A 24,053-nucleotide genomic window follows, 5' to 3' on the forward strand; every position below is an offset into this window, starting at 1 on the left:
CATCAGAGCGTGCGGGGAGCGCACAGGGAATGTGCAGGGTAGCTTTGGTAAACAGGGACGTTTCCTCTGCCTCCTGGAAACGAGGGCCATCCTTCCCCTGACGTCTCTGCAGAACGCGCATAGACTTAATGTTGTCAAAGCTGGCAGGCGGCCCAATGCCGCTGTGATGGGCATCACGAGAGGGTGACATTTCCTGTTGACTGCAGGACACGAAGCATCATCTTTGCCTCCCCCGGCCCTGGCACCTGGTCGGCTAATTAATCTCCATGAAATATATCCCTGCAGATCGCCCGTCAGCCACCTCTGGGGCATTTTGGGTTATGGCAGTCTTCCCGATGCTATTGGAGAGGGTGACACCGGTGTGATCCTACAGCCGGCTCTGCCCTCGGCCCTGAGCCGGGTGGTCGCGGGCTGTCATGCAGATGGGTGAGCGTCTTGCTTCGTCTTAGTGCTTGGAGCCCACCGCAGCCCGAGCGGGTCCTGTTTTGGCTGGCAGCAGCTCATGCCTGTGCCCCCCATCCTGCAGCCCCGCTCCCAGCCCTGCCGCCCTCCCGGGCTGGGAAGGGCCCTTTGAATATCCCTGCACAAAGCCCCTCTTGTACTTTGCATGTTGCTATGGCCTGCCTCTGCCATCAGCGCTGCCACCAGAGCAGCTGGTGGGATGGATTTGGCCCTTGCAGAGGTCTCGCCTGCCCAGAAATTGCACAAATTTGTGATGGCAAGGAAGGTCACAACCCCCGGTCGCTGGTGGAGCTGTGCAGAGGAACCTCCCGTATCAGCATCATCTACAGATGCTTTATCGGTCATAAACCCACCATAATTTTCTAGGGAATAGTGTTCCAGACCCACATCTTTCCAATGAAAACAAGAAAGTCGTCATCACTTTTCTCAAGAAAAACAGAAAAAATAACCAGCTGCGACAGATGTGCTGACTCGCTGCTCACCTGGGGGGATGTCCCAGGCTCCCCACGCACCTAATCCCTGCTGCTCCCCAGTCGTCAGGAAGATCCAAGAGCTCCCCGTCATCCAAAGAGCTGGAGCCGGCACAAGCTGTGCCAGTGCTGGAGGAGAGGCTCTGCTGGCACCGACGCCAGCACCACCACCTTCCAGGACGATGACTGGGTGAGAAGATGAACCCCAGCACACAGCGCAGGTCATCCAGGGCGCATCCTCTTCCAGGAAGGCATCTTTGTCCCGGGATGAGATATCTGAGCTTCCAGGGCTCCGCCGATCCCGCAGCTGTGGGTGTTTTGGGTATCAGTCCCTGTCACCAGTGCCAGCGGCTAATTGTGAAGCCAGGGCTGGTGGGAGAAGCTGGGGGCTCGCTGCTTCTCCACGCCGGGTCCCCAATGCGATGCACCTGACTGCCTAAGTGGGCCCGTATTCCTCATTTTCAGCTGTAAGGTTTCTGGTAGGGATGACTAATTTAATGGGAATTATTGTTTAAGAGCCAGTGTGGCTCCCCCAGACACCCAGGTTCCATCGCCCAGCACTGGTCCCTCCCAGAGGACGGGGACCACGGGGCTGGGGGGGCTGCTGTGAGGAAGCCAGTGAACTGGGGCAGAAACTACAAAGAAAAATATAGTTTTGACTATAAATTTCAAAAAACAGGTTCCAATATAGGTCTTTCCTTCTTTTGTACTTGGGTTTCCCTTCAGTTTAAAAAGCAGGAAAAGAAAAAAATAAATACAAAGGCAGCCTCGAGGAGAAGGTTTTTTCCTATTTGTTTTCCCCTCTCCCATTCTTCCATGGAGGAAAGGGGAGAAAAAGGACTCAAAGGAAAGGAAATACTTTCATTTCCTTGTACAGTGCCCGGGATGTGGCGGGGGTTGCAGGCAGGACCACGGTCGCCATCCCTGCCCCGCTCCGGTCCCCCAGCCTGGGACAGCTGAGGCATCGCTGCAGGATGTGGCCGAGAGCATCCCAGCCCGGCGGCATCGCGAGCCCATCCAACCTCCCAAACTTCCTAGGCTGGTCAGCGGGTGTGGAGCCAGCAAATCTGAAAAGGGCTTTTCAAAATCAGGCTTTTTTAAACTCAGAAGAGGCAAGAGCTCTGTGACCAGCGTCTTCTGGCAAGCGGCTGCCTGTTTACAGACATGTAAATACAACTTCACAATTGCCATAAATCCTATTGTGCAATATTCTCTAGAACCAATTAGATTCTGACATCTGCTTAATGTTTAATTACTTTTTGACGAAGGAAATGGAAAAATTGACAAATAGTTTAATCCATCAAATGTCGGCCTTTTGTGAGTGTGTTTATATAAAGCTTACATGCCAACGTCTCTTAATTTTTCTTGCTGCTCTGGCAAGGATAAGGACAAATATTTATATTCCAGGCACACAAGATGGCTTTCATATTGTTTTCATGTTTAACTGATTTCAAATGAACTAAGATGGCTCTTAATGTGGTTATAAGAATTTGCCATTAATTTTCACTTAAAATTGGATCCAGCTTGCTACATGCCTGCAATATATTAAAGTTAATAACGATTTGTTTAGAAAACGCAGTGCTTACTGCTGGCTGATTGGCACACGCTTGCTTGGTGGAAACATCAGATTCCTATTATATTTAAATGATAATTAAGCTTAGAATATTACTCCTATTTTGGAGTGCTTAATGCAGGATAGTTTCGTTAATGCTATGGGAAAAGACAGCTTGGTGTCCCTCCATTGCCTCCAAACCCCGGGAAATGCTCCTGCTTTGCCGTGGGATGCTTGGGCTCATCCATCCGAAGCCCAGGCCAGTCTCTTCTGCTGGATGAGTATCCGGCTGTGCAGCCACCCGGCCTGGCTGACCCCAGCCAGAACGGCTGCACTGGGCTGGATTTGCCTTTTCCTCCCATCCACCACTTTTGGGAAAGGCGTGGGAGAAGGAAAGCAGCCCAGCTCCCTGATACTTCACTTACACATTTAATAAAAGGAATAAAATATCAGAAACGCAGGAGAACCTTTAATAATTCAGCAACGTCGAGTTGTTTCATTACCTTAATATTTGCAAAAATTGCCAGCAGCTCTTGACACCTTTTCTCGCTCACGATCTGAGCCAAAAAAGCCACAAGGAAGTACGATATATTCACCTGCCCTCATTATGCTAATCACAGCATTGCAAGGCTTGCCTGTAAGTGTCCTCACTCTCCGTGATGGAAAAAGAAACGCAGCGCAATAAATTTGACCTAGAATAGTTGTTGGGAAGAGAAAAATGCGTAAAGCATGAGAAACCCACTGATCTTACTCATAGCATCTTTGAAAACGCTGTTATTAACTGACAATAAATCTAACAAACTTTATAATTAGGTTACTTCTTTCCTTTGAACTCCCATTGCCAGAGCCATTAGCTAGTGCAGTGCTGTGATTTATAAGCGAGAAGCAGCACTAAGTTCGTCAGTTTATCGGCTTTTATTTTAAAAGGCATTTGTTTTCCCGTCTCCGAGGAAAGCCTGCTGCTCCCTGAAGCTTTGTTGGAAGTCGTAACGTGTCAGGTTGTTTTCTTTTCTCTCCCTGCCGAGACTGCCAGCCAGCATCCCAATTAGCCCCAGCGGTGGTGATTTCTGGGATGAGGGGAGTCGTCCACTGGGAGCTGGATGGAGAAGGAGCACGTTCCTTCCATCTCGGCCATCACGGGGGTGGCAGACCGTCACAACCCATGGTCACACCTGGGCTGACGTCCAAGGGGTGCGAGGAAAGCCAGAGTTGTGAAATTTTCCCATTTTGGGGACGTGTTTGTATCCTGAGCCTGAACTGTCTGGGAAATGATGAAAGCACTGCCAAAACATTTCCACATTTATCCCATGAATTTTGAAGTTGTCTGATAGCTTGCAATAATTTAATTTAGCAATTAAAAATTCTGCTGCTGCAGGATTGTATGGCCATCCTTCACGCGCCTGTTGCGTGATGTTTGTCCCATCCGTGCATGGCATTGCCCATATTCTCTCTCCTTCTGTGGGGTCCCCACTGTCCTGTGAGACCCCCCCTCCCATGGCCAGTCCCTGAGCGAGGAGCGCAGGGGGGAATCTGCATGCCCCCCTCCCTGAGGAGCTGCCACCAAGTCCCCTCCCTGCTACCTTCCTCAGTAACCCTCCTGCCTGCAATAACCCAGCTTTCCTTGGGGCTACCAGCATCCTTGTATTTTTGCCACGCTAATTAAGGTTATTATTTGTGTTTGTGGGGAGCGATGAATGCTGCACTTGCTGCTCACTGCAGCGGGCGCTGTGCATGGGCCAGGCTGGCTCGGGTGCTTTTTGTTAACAATCTCTCGAAATCAGCCATTTCCCTGCAGGCTTTTTGCTGTCAGGTCATTGCTTTAAAAAAAAACCAACCTCTACATGAAAAGGGTTCGATTTCCACAGCCAGTCGGCGGGTTTTCCCACTGCCTGTGCTGACAGAAAGGGTTTTTTATTGTGCATCAATTACTTTCAAGTGAATGGGAGACATTATGTTATTAAATCCCACCCTGCCTCTCGAGGTGCTTTTAATTTGTATGTTTAGGTTTAAATTTCTTCAGGAGTGCCAAACCTTGTATTTGTTTTCCTTGGGCTATTTTCATTTAGGGTTTCGGTAACTGTCAAAGCCTGCAAGTTAATTGTAGCTCACAAGGTTATCTTTCAAAGCTAACTTATATTTCTGTCATATGCTGGAGCCAGTCCTTGACTGCCTATCTTTATGATACTGTAGATTTTGACTCTTGTAATTATCCTTTGAGTTTAAGCTGATTATGTAGGCTTTATAACCGGTGTTTGTTTAACTTACCCACAGTGTGTTGTTTGTACAGTGGCTCCGAAAGTAAACACGAACCTGATTAAACAGCTCTGCCTGCCACCAATGGCCGTTTTCCCAAAGATACACTAAAATAAACAGCGGAGGGGCTGCGGGAGGGAAGCGGTGATGCTCGCTTGCCTCCTTGCACTCAGTTGCGGAAGAGCCCCGTCAGCCCAGCTGCACGAGAAAGAGTTGGTTTGAAAACCGGTATTATCTTAACCCAAGTACACCCAGCCTGAAGGCGTTCCCCTCTGCTCCGGGGCAGAGGTGCCCATCGCTGAGGAGGGAGCACGGCGCTGGCACTGGCACGCTGGTGGCCGGCCGGGGGGGTCGGCATCGCGGGGATGCTGCCACCGAAGGAAATGGGGTCTGCTGGGTCCGCACCGCTGCACACGGGGTCATCCCGAGCATCTCCGCAGGACAGCGAGGGGCTTGGATAGCCCCAATTCCCCCTGCACAGCTGGGGCGCACCCACGCTCTGCAGGGCCCCGGTGCCACACAGGGCTGGAGTGATGCCGTCGGGGCGAGAGGTGACCTGTCTGTCTGTCCCCTGAGCACCCGGGTGGACAAACGCCTCTGTCTGTACCTGCAGGACCCACAGTGCCGGGGTTAGAGCAGCGCTTCACCACGCATCGAGCACCAGACCGGGCTCGCTGCAGAGCTCCTTGGGGCTGGCTCTGCTGCGGCGGGCTGGGCTTTGCAGGCGTCCTTTTGTAAATGCACTCATTTCTTATTTGAAGTAATTAGCTCTTGGAGTGGCACGGTGTGTTACGCAAGCATTTGAAGCTAAGGCGTTTTGGCAGCTCCCAGCCCTCGGATGGCTCTTCTGGAGGTAGGTGATTTGGACGGGAGCCCTCGACGTGACGGCACAGGTCGGATCCTGCCTGCTTTCCCCGATGGGGGCCAGGCGTGGGCACAGCATCCCGCTGCTGCCAGCCGGGGTGCGGGGCCGGGGGTCCCTCTGAGGGGGCTGAGTAAGGCTGCTGGGGATGGGCACCGTGCCGGCTCGCCCTGCTCAGCACCCGCGGGGATGTTCTGCAAGTGACACATCATTAATGAATATTTTTCTTTTCATTAATCAACAAGCTTTAAACTTACTCTTGAGCAACTACAGTTTCTCACATTATCTGGTCTCTCGCTGCAACGGACAGGTTAAAACGTGTGCATCTTATCAGGTTGGGGTTTTTTCTTGTTTGCTCTCCCAGCCATGCCAGCGCACCTTCCCCTGCACAACCTGGAGCCACGCTCAGAAATGCTGGTCAGTCCGGGCACCGAGGACCTGCTGCTCTTGAGGAAAGGGCACCCGGAGAGGCAGACACTCTCTCCCAGCTGCTGGCAGATGAAAGACAGAGGCTTCCCCCCAGGAATGGGAGCAGGGACTCTGGACGAACTGTGCAGGAGGTTTCTGCAGGTCAATGTGGCTCCTAACGAAGGCACGAGCTCCCAAAAATCCCCCCCTCTGGTGCCAGCTGCTCGGCTGGCTGGTTTGGTTTGCAAAAGGTGTGAAGCGGGATGGCAGGCATCCAGCATTCCTGCGGGCTCCTTTTAATATCGGGTTTAGACAGATTGGAAAAACTCCTCATTCGCACAGGCGCTGTGGGTGGTTTCCTCCGCTCTCCTCCCCGGCCTTGCAGCACCGGTTGCTGCTGCTGCTGCTGCTGCTGCTTGGGGTCCCCAGGACTTGGCTCCAGCCCCACTCTCAGTCCCTTTTGCCTCCCCCCTTTGCTCGAAGCAGAGGAGACTTGGCCGCTCAGTTACAAAGGAAAAGCTGCCTCCTCCTTTTCCCCCAGCTGCTACAAGCACAGCCTCCTGACCCCGAGCTATTTTAGGGACAATAGATGCTGTTTTCCCATTTCAACACCTCCTCAGGGTCCCTTGGACCAGCCGGCGAGTTCACACCTCCTTTTGGTCTCACTTTCACCAGTGTTTTCTCCAAACTGGGCAGGTCCCTGCCATGCCGGACCACCCCCGGGGCAGCTCTGCACCCACAGCCCTTCTCACGAAGAGGGTCCACAGGCTGAGCCCTACTGCTCAGCATCACCGCTGTGGTCCCCGACTCTGGGTATTGCCTGCTTGAGGAGGGAGAAACTCTGCTTTTGCTCTTTTAATGACGTTTTCTCACCTGCATTAAGACAGAAAAAAAATGCCAGCATGGCCTGCTGGGGACAGGGGGTCTGGATCCCTCTTAACAGAGTCTGTTGCCTTCAGTGAGCACTGGTGGGCGGTCGGTGCCTATGGAGGGGCTGGGAGAGGACCAGAGCTTTCTCTATGGGGTCGGACTACCCCTATGCATGCTGTACCCCACAGCATGGACACGGGGGACTGGTCAGACTGGGAAGGTAAGCATGTGGAATGGTAGCCAAGGAAGGGCTGGGGTGTGCAGGGGCTGAGGGACTTGGTCAGGGCAGGCAAAGACATCGCTGCCGTTCCCGGGGCGTGCAGGAAGGGCCAATAACCTAGACGGAGGGAGAAACTTCATGTGAAAACTGAAATGTGGCAGCCCAGGGGTTAGAGGAAAGGGTCATGGGAAGAAAACAGCTTTTTCTCTTCTGCTGGAGATGCTGGCAGCCTCCCCCACGTCTCCACTCCCTCCCGCGCTGCTGTGGGGAGAGTTTCGGTCTCTTCTGAGCACTTTTATCTCTGCAGATGGAAGTGTTTGAGGAGCACCAGAGAGCCAGCAAGGATGACCCCAGGCTGTCTCACGGCTCTTATCATTCTCCCCTCCTCCCGCAGCAAACACCTCCCATCCCCACCTGCCTCTGCAGCTCCCTGCCTGCTTCTCCCCAGCTCCAAACCACTCTTACCCCATTAAACACCACTCCTGCTATCAGGGCAGGTGCTCATCAATTGCTGCCTCGCTCAAAGCCAAGCTCCAGTGCCATAACGGAGGGCTTTTATATTCTTTTTTCCCCCAGAGGAGGTTTGTAGAGGATTCCCTGAGCCAAGGCAATCTCTGCCAGGTCTCCCTGTTCAGCACCCGGGGAAATTCCTCTGGCCCTCCTTAGAAGAGCACCGGGCAGCCCTAATTACAGGGAGGGAGCTGGAAAGTGCGCAGATGTCATTAACCACCCTCAGGTTTGTTCTGGAGCCAAATTAAACAGTGAGGGTGGTAAGAGCTTCCCTGAGGCACAGCCCTTCGCCCAGGAGGGCTGAGCCCGGATGGTCCCGCATGCTCGAGCATCACGGTGCCAGCTCCGGCGGCACGGGGGTCCCCATGCCAGTCCCACCAGGGCTGGGGTCTTCACCCCAGCAGTGACCCACTGCAGCCCTGGGGATGGGTGAGGATATCTCTCCGAGCTGCTCTGCTGCTGGAGAAACCATTGCATGTGCCCATCCCCATCGCTCTGGTCCAGAACCCTGGCCCCGGGCTGGTCTCGTGGCTGAATTTCTCTAAGGCCACGTTTCTAGCCTCTGGCCTGGGCTGACATCCTGAGCCAAAGGTGGTGCTGCTGTGTCAACCGGCATACATTGGTATCTGTGTTTATTTCTGTGTCATGAAAATACTTGTGATGTGTACTGCTTATTCCCTTTTCTTTTTATGGAAAGTACTGGATTCTCAGCCCTGTGCTGATAAAAGCCTTTCACAGGGTACGTTGTCTACCCAGCCCTGTGGTGGGTGTTGGATAAGGCAGGGGTTAAGTGCCCGGGGGCTCAACTGATGCCCACCTGGGTGCTGTGCACCCTCAGGGTGCTGCCGGGTCTATAAATCAGGCTTTGCTGCAGAGGGCTGCGGAGTTCTGCCCCGGGGCTAGGAACATCACAAGCAGCGTTTCTTTTTCTTCCTCTGGTTTTCTAATTGCTCTTTAGCCTTTGTTCATATATTTTCAGTGGTATGTGTCCTCATGTACGAGTGGGAACAGACAGGGAAGCTGCCCGGTGCCAATGCACGGGGGTGGATTCTTCCCAGCAAATTGCTATTAGCCTCTAAGGGTGAAAAAAACCCACAGCAGGCTGCGAGACACCCAGGAGATGGTGTTTTTCAGGAGAATATCGAGAAGCAAGAATGCACTCAGGTTGCTAGAAAAGGCCCAACACCTCTTGTTTTTAAAAGCTTGATGGGCTTTCAGCTCTCCTGCACCTGCAGCAGCACGCTGAGCACCTCTCTCCTGAAACCATGGACTGCGCTGGCTGCTCTGCAATATTCAGGCATGTGCATGGCTGCAAAGCGGAGGAGGGTTTTTTTCTTTCCTTTCTGGTGGGCATTGGAGACCCGCAAGCTCAAAAAAATCAAGCTCCTCTTGCATTTTAAAAGCTCTAAAACATATGAAGCCTTATCAGTCAGCCCCTTACCTTATGGGATATATATGCAGTTCCCAAGCTGTGCTAAATCAATATCTTTCCACAGATGGATAGAGAGATAAATTTTAAAGAATAAGCTTAATTTTATTACTGTCTTCTGAGTGGCCATTGCATGACAACGCAGCACCAGATTGACAAGAGTTTGATGTTCGGTAATAGCACATCAGCAGGCCCCCGGTACTTTGATGTATTGTAACAGTGCATCATCAGAACAATGGCGTTTTGATATATTGTATTAGAACATAATCAGAGTGATGGGGCTTTGAGATATTATGTAAGTACATCATCAGAGCGGTGGTGCCGTGACATATTACCTTAGAGCACTGTCAGAGCTGCCGCGCTTTAATGGATTTCAGTAATACATCACCGGGGCCGGGGGTCCGTCGGAGCCGTGGTGCTGACAGCCGGAGGGACCACTGTGCTCGCTGCAGGACATCTCTGCCTCTAAAAGACCTGACCAGTTCATGTGACAGACGGAGCTTTCTGAAGAAGGTCCGGGGAGGAAATGCTGGGGGGGGGGTTCAGGGCAAGCACAGCCCCATCTCCGTGGGGCGGCTGTGGGGCTCAGGGACCCCAGCTTGGAGAAATCCCCCTGCACACAGCCCAGGCTGGGGAGAGGGATGTTGCTGAGATATTTGGGGCTGGTGCTGGGGACTGGGCTTGGAGCTTGCTAGGTGCCATGTTTTCGGGGTGCCACATTTTCTGGGTGTCAGATTTTTGGGGCTTTACTTTTAGAGCAGCTGGCACACCCATTCTTTCCATCAGCGATGGGTAGCTGAGAGCCAGGACTTGTGGTTGCACAGCGGTCCCGATGTCACCTTCACTGCACAGTACTAAACTTCAGGTTGCATCTCTGAGCTGTGAAACGGAGGGTATTTCCAGAGGAGCCTCGTAAGGACAAGAGAGCGCTGGCAGAGCATGCTGGCAATGAGCAGGGTGGTTGTCTGTCATTAGCTGGAGAAGATCCCTACATTTTCCTTCTTTCATCCTTTGGTTTTCCTTCTTTCATCACATCGCCCCAGCCATGCCCTGAGCCCTGTATCTGAAGCCCCACAGCAGTGCAGGGGCATCCCTCCTCCACCCGAATCCTGGCTCCTGGGGCTGGAGAATCCTCTCAGCAGCATTTTTATGGAAAGATATATCAACTGCGTGGCTGGTAAAAAAAAAAATCACTTAATTTAGTCTCTCTGTGGCTGGGACATCCTGTAGCCCATTTGCATCTCTCTAGGTGGAAGGAGAAAGGTAAGTAGCACAGGTAAGTATGAAAAATAATAAGAAATTCTGGGAATTTCAGCTTATGCATGCTGAGGTTTCACAGAAGTGCTCATCAGTGTGACACCTGGGTTGAATGTCTTCTTGTTTTAGGCTTTTTGTTGTTTGTTTTTTCTTGCTTTGGGATCAAGCAGTCATTTGCACCGGCCTAAAAACATGCCTCATTTTCTTCTCCTCTTCACTTCAACAACAAAAGCCATCAGCTATGAGTCTCAGGTGAAATTTCCTTTTCTTCGCTGAAGTGGACACATTTCATCTCTCTGAAATAGAAACATGTCACGATGTTGGAGCTTTCTTATTTCTTTTCCAATTACATTGGCTGCATCTAAATATATTTCAAAATAAGAGAAGAGTCATTCCATTTAAAAATGCCAAAATAAACATTTTCACCTTTCCAAAGTCTCTTCTGATGGGATGTGGCTAGGGCTGAGTGTTGCTGGCTGACTTCGCAAGACCTTTGCCAGGCCCAAGAAGTGGATGTCTGACATGAAAATGAATTCGGAAACGGAGAAGAAGGAGGCAACGCAGGAGACTGCCAAAAGGGAGCTCTTGGAAGTGGAGAACAGTGCTAATATTTTGGGAAATTGAAATTCCAGCCATGAAATTGCCTATCATTTATCATCCCCAACCACCTTACAAAGTAAGAAAAACAGGCATTAAGCCTTATTGCTTTTTAAATACTTATGATCTCGGGGAAAAGCTGTCTAATCTACTTCCTTTAATACGTATTCTACAAAAATGTCCGTGAGTGTAACAGTAATGCTTGTGTTTATATTTGCATTTGCACGTATGAAGAAGCGATGTTAGGCTGTTGTTGGGATGCTCAGATGACAAACCCCATCTCTGGGGCTCGGGGGCTGCTGCCTTCTCCCTGTATCCCCAGTGCTGGGGGGACAGTACCATCTCTGAAACCAGACCTCCCCGGCACAGACCAGGACACCTTTTCCTATTTCACAATAACGAGTTAAATCTATTCCCTTACAGACTAGGATTGAATTAAAATCTCAGCAGCAGCCCTAGGCACCCGGGCAGAGCCCAGAAGAGGCAGTGGATTTCCAGGCTCAAGCCCTTCCAAGCCCAGAAAAGCAACGCTTGCCCTCAAAGCAAGAAGAAGGTTTTGCTGCTGCTAGAGCATGCCACCAAATAGTTGTTTTCTGATTTAAAGGTGGCAAGCTCCTGAGCACCTCTCCCCATCCCTGCCATGCTGCTGCAGCTCCATGCCCTGAAACCTGTAAGTCTTCAATGGTCATACCCCAAAACTTGCTGGTGTTACCACTGGGAGCAACGCTTGGGCTTATCGCGGTGCATATTCTGAGGGGTCTTCCTCCCCGGTGCCGACGTCCACGGGGCAGCGATGCTCTTTCACGGCCACAGCACCGGCCACCCTTATAATTTCTGCAGGTAGGAGTTTGTGGGTGTTGGGGGTACCAAGCTCTGTAAATGTTCATAGCAGTGCCATGCAAAGTCATTTAGGGCAGGTAATTCTGTAATTGTGATGCATTGGAAAAAATTTGGTGTTCAGCAGCTGTTTCACTTGCATGGCCACCCTGTGCCAGTCCCTCCGGCTCTGGGCACCCGCAGCCATCCCGGCTGGTCTGGACCTGCCACCAACTCCGGCAGGGTCTCTGTGACTCTGGGCACCATGTGCCTCAGCTCCTGCCTTTCAGTTAATTTGCTTAAAATGGAATCAGAAAGAGCAAAAACCCCTGTTGGGCAGCGTAGAGTGGGCTGCAGGGGCCTCTTGGACCCGCACAATGCCCGAGCTGCCTCCTGCCAGTGAGACGGTTTCGGGGTGCCTGGTTCCCACAGTTTTTGGGGATGCTCTTCCCTGCCTGAGCATCGGAGGGTGCACAGGGCAAGAGCAGAGAGGGGATAGGTGGGAGCAATGCTTGCTGCAAAAGCAGCTCTGCAGGGCGGTTGTCACCATCACTGTTCTCTCTGGGAGCGGGCAGCAATGGGAGAGGATGCTCGGTGTCCAAACAGCATCAGCCTGGTTGGTGTTGCTTCCCAAAGCACCAACGCAACCCCCCAGCACCTCTGTAAAGTGCAGGTCTCCTTGGGGGTTTGCACGCAGTGTGGGCAGCTTCCCCCCACGCCGTGGGGTGTTCGAGATTCCCCAGCGAGGGCAGATCTCCTCCTCCTCCTCCACGGGCAGTGCTTCAGAGGCTTCCTCGTACATCAACACCTCATGCTCCAGAGGAAATGTTGGAGTTTACCTGCTAATGGTCAACCACAAGGCAAAAAAAAAAAAAAAAGGAAGCAAACAAACAAACAAACCAACCAACCCTTGAATGATAGGGGAACATAAATTATCCAGAACTGGCAAGAAATGAAAGTGTTGCATGGTCCCCTGACAGCAATGGGATGAATAACTGATGATGATTAGTTAAATCATAACATTGCTCATGCCATGCATAAATGATGAGCCAACTGCTTGCGATGCCCTGATGAGATGCAGCGTTCTTAGCTTTCTATCATTCCCACTTTGTAGCCCCAAAGAAACTACCACATTTCTGCATTTTTGTGTTATCTGGCACATCAAGCAATGCGACAATGAATATATATTGACCTTATTATAGCAGCCGGCTGCTTGTGCCAGAAGCAACCAGGCATACTTTGCACAAATTAAAGCTGTCAGCATGTAATTTATGGTTCATTGCAAAAGAGGAACAGAACTCTGAGGGGAACATTGTGGTTTGGGAAGCAGGTAGGTAGGCAGATGAATTGCATGATAAAATATCTTGCTAATGATGTGATGTTAAAGCTGAAGTGTCATTTTCATTCTGTTTTGCACATTTTTTTAGTTATTTCTTGCTTGAGATGATTTTCCCCTTTCCACAGTTGGTTGTTTTTTTTTTTTTTTTTCTTTCCAAAAGCTAAATTACTGGTTATACCTGAAAAGGATGAAGTAGGTGTGATAATTTATGAGCAGACAGCCGTTGTCTGAAGACAATGTGGTGGCACCCTGAGCGATGTTAGAGCCCCGTAATAGGGAGTTGTCTTACGCGTGCAGCCAACAGCCTTGACATCAGGGCTGGGCGTGGATGATTAAAGTTTTGCTCTTTTTTCAGACTAGAGAACAGTCTTGAGGAGAAATAAAACAATCTATCTGTGCGCCTTCACTCCTGTTGACACACACACACACACGTGGTGGCAAAACCGTACATCAAGAAGGGTGCTCGATATTGCAGACAGCATCCTCGGTGCCGATGTCTTTTGGGTTCAGGGATGCTGGGTCTTTCCTGCCTTTTTGTTTCCCAATCGCTCAGCAGCTGAGGGAAAAGGAAAGGGGGAAACAAAGGGAAAAAAGTATAATTCAGAGAAATAGGTGGGGGAGATGTGTTCATGTGGGATTATGTCACCTTGAATAATGCACGGAAGTGCAGGAGCAGGGAACGTAAGAGCCGAGCGAGGAAAAGCAGGGGAGGAAATGGGGATTTATAGCCTGCCGTGCCAGAGAGCTCTCTTTAGTCCAATAAATAAATGATAAAATAATTAAATTCTGAAATAAAACGTCACTGAATTATTTAACTGCTCACCTAGGACTAGCTCTGACTCAGCCGGGCGAGTGCTGTTGCTCTGCTGCGGGTGCTGCCGTGCTGCCAAAACCAACGTAGGACGCGGAGAAGCTCTCGGCACGCGGTGAGCGGCCGGTCCCTCATGGGATGGTGTCTGAGGCTGGGAAATCCGGGGTTTGCTCCACCTTGGAGCCGGCCCAACACGGCTTGAGAGATTTGGCATGGTGGGGAGGGGAGGAAACGTCCTTGCCCAGGCGGAGCGGGTTGCGTGGGGACTCGGGGAGCAGGAGATGTCCCTGGTGCAGGGACCCCTCTGGAAAGGCAGGAAAATATTCTGCTGGTGTTTTGCAAAGCATGAGCATGTGTATGCATTTTACAGAGCAAGATGTACATGCCATGAGAGATGCAATTGGGCAAACCCAGCCCCGCAGCCCCCAGGCACGTCCCCTCCCTGGCCGGATTCTGTCCCTGCTCTTGCCGTGGACAGAGCTGCTTGGCAGAGCATCCCTTGAGTGGGATTTTCTCTGAAATACCAGTTTTATTTTCCCTTATCTTGGTGATTTCCTCACTGGCACGGTCTGCCAGCTGGGCTCCACACCTGCCACTCATGGGTGGATATTTTACTTGACACGGCGAGAGGAGGCTGGGCGATGCTGTCACTGTCAACGTGCATCCCGCGTGGGGCGATGCAGAGGCAGCAGCAGGGACAACAACGTATCGGTGCCAATCTGGGGTGACAAGGCTGCAAGACGGAGACGCTCCGGCCGATGTCACTGTGTTTGGAGAGAGAGGTGGGAGGCAAAGCAGGGGGAGGAGCGGCTGAGCGGTGGCAGCAATGGTGGCTGGAGTGACACAGGGAGGCATCGTGTGCCCGAGGACAGCCTGCCTTGCCAATCGGTTTGAGTTCCAGCTCTCCAGCATCAACAAAAGGTAAACTGAGCCTGAGAGCTGGCTAAGGCCTGGCTAAGAGAGGTCCTGCCAAGCTGGGAGAGTCTTCCCAGGAGGTCACCGGAGCTGCTGCTCTTGGGGACGTGCCAAAATGCAGGCATCAACGATCACCAACGTTGATACTTCCTCTTCGGACAGCTCCTTTGCCTGTGACAGGACGCTTCACTGCTGTAACTGGTGTTAACTGGAAGATGGCTGTAGCCAGGACTTGCTTGTCACACTGGTTGCTGCTTGCTTCTGCCTTGCCGTGCTGCTGGAGCGGGTCCACATGCATCCCGTGCTGTGCCATCGCCCATCACGTGTGCGCTGGGGCTGGCACCCCCGGGGACCTGGCAGCACCTGGCAGCTGCCTGTGAGCCAGCCACCACCTCAGTGGGAAGCTCAGGAGAGGGTGGGAGGATGCTCGTGTGCACCAGCTGGGATAGCCCCGCTCGCATCCATCCCTCACCGGCAGCTGTGCTGGAGTCACCCGCATCCGCCCGGCATGCTGAGCTCCGGGGGCTGGAAGGGGGACTCGGCATCGCAGCCAGCCACGGGGTCCCATGGAGGGGGTTTGGACAGTCATGCTGTCTGTGGTGACAGCCCCCTCCAGGTCCCCACTGCCCGTGCTGCCATGAGGACCGTCAGAGCTTTCACCTTCCTTGCACAGGGCACGTTTCTTGAGCAAGTGCATGAGTGGCCCTTCAACACAGCATTGCATTATCCGTGTCCATTAAATTGCCACTTCTCCACCCAGACCAGTGACCTGGTGTGACCAGCCAGGCAGCCCATTCACCAGCCCTCTGTGAGCTGCGACAGCAGAACTCTGCCTGCCTCCCAGTGCCGGGGGGGCTGCTGCAGCATCCCCCACCAGCCATGCCCCCACCGCCAGTATGGGCAAGACCAATGCTGCCAAACCAGACAGCCAGAGCTCCGAACTGCCTATCAGAAAGGAGAAAAAAAGTTTTTTTAAAAAAAAATAAGCCCGAGTTGGCTTAGTGCTGGCACTGCCTTTGAACCAAATGTCTTGCTGCAGCCAGTGACAGCTCCGCAACAAGAGCGGTGGCAGCATTCGCGAACTATTAGTGTTAAATTATTCCAACAAAAGCAGGCCTTGATGTTGTGTTGAAGTTGATAACTTGAGGATGTGTTTGAAAAGGATAAAAGCTTTGCCTTCAAAGGCTGGCTCCTCTTTTGTATGAGACACACTGCTGAGCGAATTAACCATTTTTGTAACGAACGCATCATTCTAGAGGTTAATTAGCAAGCATTGGGACTCATGGTTTGGTAACTGTACATTAAAAAAAAAATAATAAAAGGATTAGCTGTTTTCTTGACGCCCAGCAGCATGTCTCGAATGCCACCATGCTGCATGCATTTGCTCTGGGCAGGGGCAGGAGACGCATTTCCCCAGTGGAGAAGGCGCAGGCGCAGGTAAGGCCATTCATGGGACATTTGGGGTGACTGAAGCAGGGGATGCCAGAGGTGCCGGTGCCGACATGCCTGATAACACATGCTCCTGTTCTCCTTCCCAGGACTAAAGCTGCAATCTCTTTCCAAGAATATTTTCCATCACAGGGGCTTTTCTCCCCTGTCAGTCACGCATGGCTGTATGTCCTGTCTGTGATGTGAGCAGCCAGCCTGTTTCAGGTCCTGGGCCATGGGCACAGCAGCTAACGAAGGGGTAATTTAGCCATCACTGCCTGTGCCACGTGCTCAGGGCCAGCAGAGAGGCTGCAATCCTGCTGCGAAGACAACGAGCAGGGAGACATGTGGGAGGAGGGAGGTGAATCGTGAAGTCTAAAGCTTCAGCCCCAAACTGTGACCTGGATTAGAAATGAACCCATCTCATGCCGCAGGAGCTGCTCTGACAGAGGAGTGGAGGTGGGAGAGCATGCAGGGGCTTCCCTGCACCACCCATGGTGCATCCCCATTGCCTGCAGAGCCAGGCAAGGGGCTTTGCTTGCCCCTGGGAAGGGGGTGTTTTAGCACACGCTTATATCCCAGCACTGCAGCGTGGCTTACAGAGCTATAACAAGAGAAAAAAAACCCCTTTTTTTCCCGGGTTCATGATGTCTGATGGGAGCGGAGTGTGGGAGCACTGGGCTCTTCCCCTCCCTGTACTCACGCAGCCCTAAAACCCCCACTCCGCTTCCCACCCCTCCAGGCTTGTGGGGGTGAAAGCCCAACATCTCAAAACGGGGGGGGGGCAAGAGCCATATGTCCAGCCCAGTGCGGTGGTGGGTACCACTTGTTGAAGGACCAACGGCCACCCCTTGTCATCACACCAGTCCCCCGGGTGCTGCTGGCCCCGTGCCACCAGTAAGAAAGCCATCCCGCAAGCAGCAGCGCCGAGGTTGGGTTTGTGCCATCTGACATTGAACCAGGGCTAAATTTGTCCGGTTTACACTTGGCCGGAGTGACAGCCGCGAGGAGAGAGAAGTGCCTTCCATTTTCAGCGCAATAAAGATATGATGGAAAAAAAGTTTCATGGTGGATTAGCACCCTTGAGGTACTTGAAGCTGTCACTTACAATATGCAAGATCCATTGCCTGACCTCTGCTCTGTGCTACGGGAGGGGGAAAAAAAAGAAAAGAAAAAAGCCTTTTACAGGATCCCTTTTGCAAACATGTGACAGTCCACAAATCAAGGCCGTAACATGGAGAACTTACCCAGTAATTAGTTTTATAAACACGCAATTCAGTTGATGTAACAAAAGCTGTAATTTAAAATTTGACACCATCTCCCTTTGCCGGGGGCCGGCGGGAGGGAGGTTATTAATAGCAGGAGTAAGAGTTTGTATTTTTCTTCTCCGTGGCACTTGGGAGGGGGGCAAATGACCTCAGTGTGAAGAAACTTTATTTTCTACTGCCTCTTGATTTATGTGGGGAATCTGTTGCATGATTAGCGCCTATCATCAATAACCAGGCGGTGCAGGCTGACAGCTGCTGAGTGGAATGAAGAAACCCTGTGAAGCAAATAGCTACAAATTTCCCTGACAGCCCTGGTTCGATTACACGGCGTCAGCTGCCAAAACACCAGTTATTACAGGCATGGAGTGCCATGAATAGCTGAGCAGAAAGGAGCACGGGCAGCGGTAACACGGGTTGGGATGTTAACACCCCCGGTGCTCTTTTCCCTTGGCGAGGGCATTCGGGGATCATTTATTTACAGCCACCCGGGCTTGGTGTGCGCCAGAACCCGGGTCTGCTATTTACACTGATGCTGAGGGATCACCTCTGCCAAGATGAACGGCCGCGTGAGCGGCAGCGTTTTTTCCCCTTCCCAGCCAGAGATATTAACACTAGAAATAAGGTCGTAAGAAAGCCCATGCCCTGGTTTTCCAGGTGAACCCTTTCTGAGAATTTGCCAATACACATATCCTTAGGAAAAAATTGGAGGCAGTATGGAAGTAAATGCAGGACTTGCTGCTTTACCCGCAGCATCGAATCCTGCAGTGGAAGTGCTGTGTAGAGCAGTGAAGGGGGAGGCGGGGGGGGCTGCGCACTGCTGGGCTCCAGGGCAAGCACCAGCCACGGCCCTCCGACCACACGCTGCACCATCCAGCCCTGGGCATCGTCACGCAAGGCTTTGCTTGTGAACCCGGCTGCTGGCAAAACCGGCTTGGGAAATAATTAGAAATTTTAAGCAAATGTTGGAAAACCATCATGAAAAGCATGAATGTGCAAACTGGAACCTTAGCAGGCACAAAACATGATTGCAGTGTTACAGGCACCTAACTGGGGGGTCGTAGCGTTCCCCAGGACCACCACAGCCTGTCCAAGCTGAGCAAACACAGCTCGAATTTAACCTGCTTAACGCTCGCGGGGAGCTATCTGCAAACAATCCGAGGCACCAAGCTTCATTCCCAAAAACAAGAGTGGCAACGGTTTTGAACAACTGATAGATCTGAGAAACATTTGTCTGCTGGCAGCCTTTCCATGTGGGAATGGAGGTAACACTGAGTACACCACTTACTGGAAATTATTCAGCCCACACCACTTAATGGATATGCCCCTGGCAGACTAAGGATCTTCCTTCCTTGGTTTAATAATGAGGGTTTTTTCATTGAGGAGGGAGATGGGGCGGTGTTGAGCCCACTGCAGCACCGGCTGCTCGGGTCCCTTCCCCACATTTTAGAGACAACAATTGCAGGGCGAGGAGAAAGGAAACATTTTGTAAATGAAGACAGATTTGGCATTTTTCATGGGAATGTTTGTCAGCAAACGCTCGCTGTGACACACAGTCTGCTTCCCAGAAGCGTCTGGGAGGTTCAGCCTGCCGAGCTCTGCCACAGCTCAGCCCTGTGCACCGTGGGTCTAGGGCTCGCACTTTTGGTAAGGACAGCCTGCCCAGCATCGTGCAACCCCCCGCACCCAGGATTTGCCATTCCCTGGCTAGTTTCTGCTGTTTTCCATCTTGAAAATAACGCCTTTGAAGTCAGTTGCTCTTTGCTCACTGCAAGGTCTCAACAGGGAAAGGACAGGACCCACAGGGCAGACCCCCGGGATAGGGCTGGCTGGAAGACGCATTGCCTGAGGTTTCCTATAGGAAAAGAATTTCTTCCAGAGACGGGCATGTTTTGAATTTAGGCTTTCGTGTCAAGTTGTGTGCCAGTGTTAGTATTTAATTTTGTTTTGATGTTTATATACTTTTTTTTTTTCCTAAAGCCGCAGAGCACGTACTGGCTGGAGCGCTTCTGGTGAAATCTGGTTTTCGTCTGCATGTGGCATGTCTAAGCAGGGAAATGCCTCTCCCGGGATGACGTTTCCAAAGGGAAGGCTTTGGGGCTGGAGGAGAGGCAGGTTCACCCTGAAAGCCTGGAGCTGGGGGTTGGCTGCCTGGGGGGCACGCTCACAGCTTCTCCCCCCCTGCAGAGGGGAGCAGTACCTGGCTTTGGACCCTCCCGGCTGCCCTGCGGAGCTGGGCGTTGTGGTTAGGGCTTTTGTTTTCTGGATGTTGACGAGAGAAAACGTTTTAGCTTTTTTGCTTAAAAAGGTGAGAATTTTGCCTTTCTTTCCTGTTTACAATGAGAACACCTCCAAGTGCTGAGATTATTCATGGACACAAGCCACCACTATCTGACTGGGATTTTTTCTTCTCTTCCATAACATCAGTGCTGTCGGGGACAAGCATTGGGGTGAGGACCAGGCAAGGGGCTAGACAGAGAGGCTTGGTCAAGGCTATGTGGGTCCCATGCTGCAAGGATGGCCGGGATGTGCAGCCCACTGCAGGCAGTGCACCCCACTACAAGTCATACACCCCACTGCAGGGAGCGTACCCCACGTCAGCAGCCGCTGTACATTAACACTGAGATGCCGGGCTGCACCCAGCCTGTGTCCATGCGATGCCCAGGCAACCTAGAGTCCCAGATCACATGGTTTTCTGCTGGAAACTCTCCAGGTGCTAATGAAATATTTATGAGTCAAGGCATACACGGCCTCTATGTAAGGAAAGAAACTGTTTTTATCGTGAAGATGAACTTGAGGGGAACATTTTATTAGAGAGCATGGTGTTGTAAAACATTGTATTCAGAAGAGGATGGCATGTCATTTCCCTCCTGTGGAGCAAGGCTCAGGCACTGAGCTGGAAAGCCAAGCGTTTCCTTACCCAGATGTATGATGCTGCCATGGGGCTGAGATCTCCTAAAGACAGGGTCTGCTCTGAAATGCAGTTGATGGTGGTGAATGGCATTTGCTTTCCCAAATAGCATCCTCGTTGGGATAGTGGGATGTCGCTGGTGTTTCCTCACCCTTGCGACTGCCTGGCTTTGGTAGGAGATGTGACATGCTGCCCAGCACCCCGAGGAGGGCTTGGGAAGGCTTCCCATCATCTGGGATGGAAATCCTTCCCCTAACAGTGCAGGATGGATCCGGCAGCCACACTCAGCTGGGGAACAATGCTCCAGAGCTGACTCCCATTTGCCTCTCACCTGCTCAGCTGGAGGTGAGCTCTGCTGCTGGCCCCTCTCCCGTGGCACAGGGTTATTGGTCAGGTTTTAGTTTCTCTCAGCTTTCCTTTTTAAATAATGGAAGTGTCAACCCTGGTTCACGGGCTGGTCAATGTTTTAATTCCTCCCTAACTTTATAAGGCAATTTCATGAATTATACAGTGTGGTAACAGAAGGAGCTAAATAAAGATGCAACACTAGCTGTGTTTAATAAATACACCCTCGCTATCCGTGGAAGCTATTTGCAAGTCAAAAATATGGCACATGATGATCTAGCTGTCGATTGCAAATTTTTTAGATTACTGCTAGGTCAGCACTATTTTATGCTAAATCCCATTAACTAAAAATAAAAGGAGGAGGCTGTGCGCAGGGAGCTGTAAAGCAGAGGCAGCCTCGCCGCAGGCTCCCTGGTGCCGGGGACCTACCGAGCTAACGACCAGGCATAAATGGACAAACTTGTATTTCGTCTCCTGACAGGCACTAAGTAGCCTCTTGGGAATTCAATAGGCCTGTTTAGGTGATGCCAGGAGGCATTAATAATAAAGGTGCCCCTCACCTATGGCCTGATCCTGGGAGGAACAGAGCAGCCGCCTGGAGAAGGAGCAGGAGAGGGTGCACAGGAGGTGCTGGTCTTGGAGCTGCTGCTGAAACCCCACCAGAGGGGACAACCCAGCAGAGGGGGATGGCTGCTCTTGCCATGCTTAGCTGGTCTTGATGGGCAAGAAGAGGTTTTTGAGGAGCACATCCAGCAGCGTGAGAGAGCAGAGAGCTGGGTGCCAACGGCTGCATCGCCAAGTCTCTCTGTGGTAAGCAGCAGCCGCCTCTTTCTTCTGCCTGCCCTGCACACCTCTGCAACAGAAGGGCAAGGGAGAGGTGAGGATCACTCCCTTGATGTTTGCAAATAGCTTTGAAAACAGGCAGTTCTGCACTTGTGGCAAGACTGTTTATATTAAGGAAATGTCCAGCTGCGAGTACATTTTTGCTGCTTTTCTCTGGCAAATGCCAGCTTGCTCTGCTTGCACGCCAAGCCTCGGTGGCAGTGGGGCTCCTGCCTGCCTCAGAGCTGCTTGGGTTGCCTTGCAAAAGCTGTGCAGAAATACCTAACAGGGGTCATTGCATTGGGCTAAATGCTGGCATCGGGCCATGCCAGCACTGGGCGTTAGGAGATGCCACACACCAAATGCTACACACAGCATCAAGCAAAAGGTGGGAGAGAGGCAGGCAGCAAAGCCCAGGCTGTGCTGTACCTGGAGGGCCTTTGCCACAGCACTGGAGCCTGCAGAGCCGCTTTCGCTCAGCAGTGTGGTGTGTCAGCAGAGCCGAGCCTGGCACTGCCACCAAAACCACCACCCGGCACCAAAGGCAGGAGCGGGAGGAATGGGATCCAGCCGGGACTCAGCTCCCGGGCAGACTGAGGGTGGGTGAGAAGAGGTACTAACACGTGCGTTCCTCCTTCCCTACAGTGATGAGCTGCTCTCCCAGTCAGCCAGAGAAGGTTTTCCATGCAGCCCCCAGCCCACGCAGCCCAGCCAAGTGGAGCCGGCGATGGAGCAGCAGAATTGCCATCCCCGCACAGTCCCAGGATGAGCTGCAGCCCGGCGTGCTAACCTGCTCCACCACCCGCACCTTCCTCCCCGCACCGGTCTGCAGCTTGCTGGCATTGCACCAAAGCCATGGGGAGGTGCCTGAAGCCTGCCTGGCTCTGCAGGGGCTGCCACAGCTCTCCTCGGCTCTGGGGGGGGTTAAACAGCCTGCAAACATCAGTGATACCCTCCTGGTTGTACTGATGGTCATGCCCAGTGTGGGCGATGCCCTCCTAAAGGTGTCTGGCCAAGGTGACTCCAGCACAGCAGGACTCGGGTTGCATTCACCACTCAGCCAGCCTTGTTTCAGCAGCAGGGATGGACCGAGGGAGAAGAAATACTAATATTTGTGCTTGTCTCCCTCTCTGCATGCACAGTAAATTGACCGTTAGTTACCAAAAGTCTATAAAGACAGACTGAGGGTGGTTCCAGACTTCAGAGAAATTAGCTGGATTCAATTAAGCTTCTCCCATTGCAACCAAATCAAAGGGTGAAGATGTCTGCAGGTGCCGCGTGCCCTGGAGCAGCAGGCCAGGGGGACAGCCATGCCAGGCTGGTAACGACAACGGCTTTGAACGTTGTTTCCCACAGCTGGAGTGCAAACTGGAGTCTTCCCTTGAAGGATTAGCTGGAGGTTGCAGGTGGGCATGGGTGCTCGCCTCTGAAACGCTGCACAGGCTCAGCCCGGCTGCATTTGGGGGTCCCATTGGCACTGGCCAGCGCACACGGACCCCTGCCTCATAGCAGGACCCCGCATGGCCGGGGCACGGTCACACTCACGTTGCACACCCCTGTGATGGGGAGGGAGTTTGGTCCTTCTGACAGCAGCCCCTTACCCTGCTGCAGCGCTTCGTCCTCAGCACTTGAGCGAGAGCTTTACCTCACTGTGCATTAAGCTGTGCTCTCTTGAATTAATGACATCAGTCTTGGCTGCAAATCAGGCAGACCCAGTTCTCCCTTCCCATGCACGTTACAGAAATCCCAGTCTCTTTTCCAGTGTGAGAGCAGAAAACAACTGGAACTGCGTACTGGGAGGAAACTACCATGAAATAGCCCTCGGTCATAGATTAGGAGCATGTCATATGTTTCATTACCTGCTGAAAGACAGTTGCTGTGTGCTTGGGAATATTTATAAAGCCAAACTATTTACAGCTCTCTGCCTTTTCCTTGCAAGCATGCAGCCAGAAAGGCGTTAATAAAGTAGCCTTGATGATCTGAATGATTTATGGAGCAGCAATTCTGTAAATAGGGTTCAAACTTCTAAAGATTTATTTGTTTTCCAACAAAAAGTCATCCTAGTGGTACGCGATGTATATACCATGTAGGTTCATTATGCTATTTATATCTGAGATAAATTGTTCAGTGGGCAGTATGCCAATGCACCAGTTTAGCTTGATGCTAATGTTTTCTAAGAGACTTTTTATCCCTCTGGAAGTTTTGTAATGAGTTCATGTGACTGCCAGCTATCGGGAGATGCATGTTCGAGCCAGACATCACACCACTCAAGTGCCCCGCATGGTCAGGCCATATTTCTGATTTTTTATTAAAAATTCTCTTTGTTCCCCTCTGTCTGCTGTTGGTCCTTCTTGCGCTGAAGCACGCGAGCAGCAGAACGCTATGTTGGATTTTGAAGTGGAGGCAGCTTTCTTTTCAAATGCTTCCTTTAAAAACCCCTTCAATATTGCAGCTTTTAGAAGTCCCCCCTTTCTGCCAAGCCTTTGCATTACTTTTGTCCTTTGTTCTGCT

This window comes from Haliaeetus leucocephalus, unplaced genomic scaffold, assembly GCF_000737465.1.
Source record: "Haliaeetus leucocephalus isolate CR32 unplaced genomic scaffold, Haliaeetus_leucocephalus-4.0 Scaffold339, whole genome shotgun sequence".
NCBI classification, from domain to species: Eukaryota; Metazoa; Chordata; class Aves; order Accipitriformes; family Accipitridae; genus Haliaeetus; species Haliaeetus leucocephalus.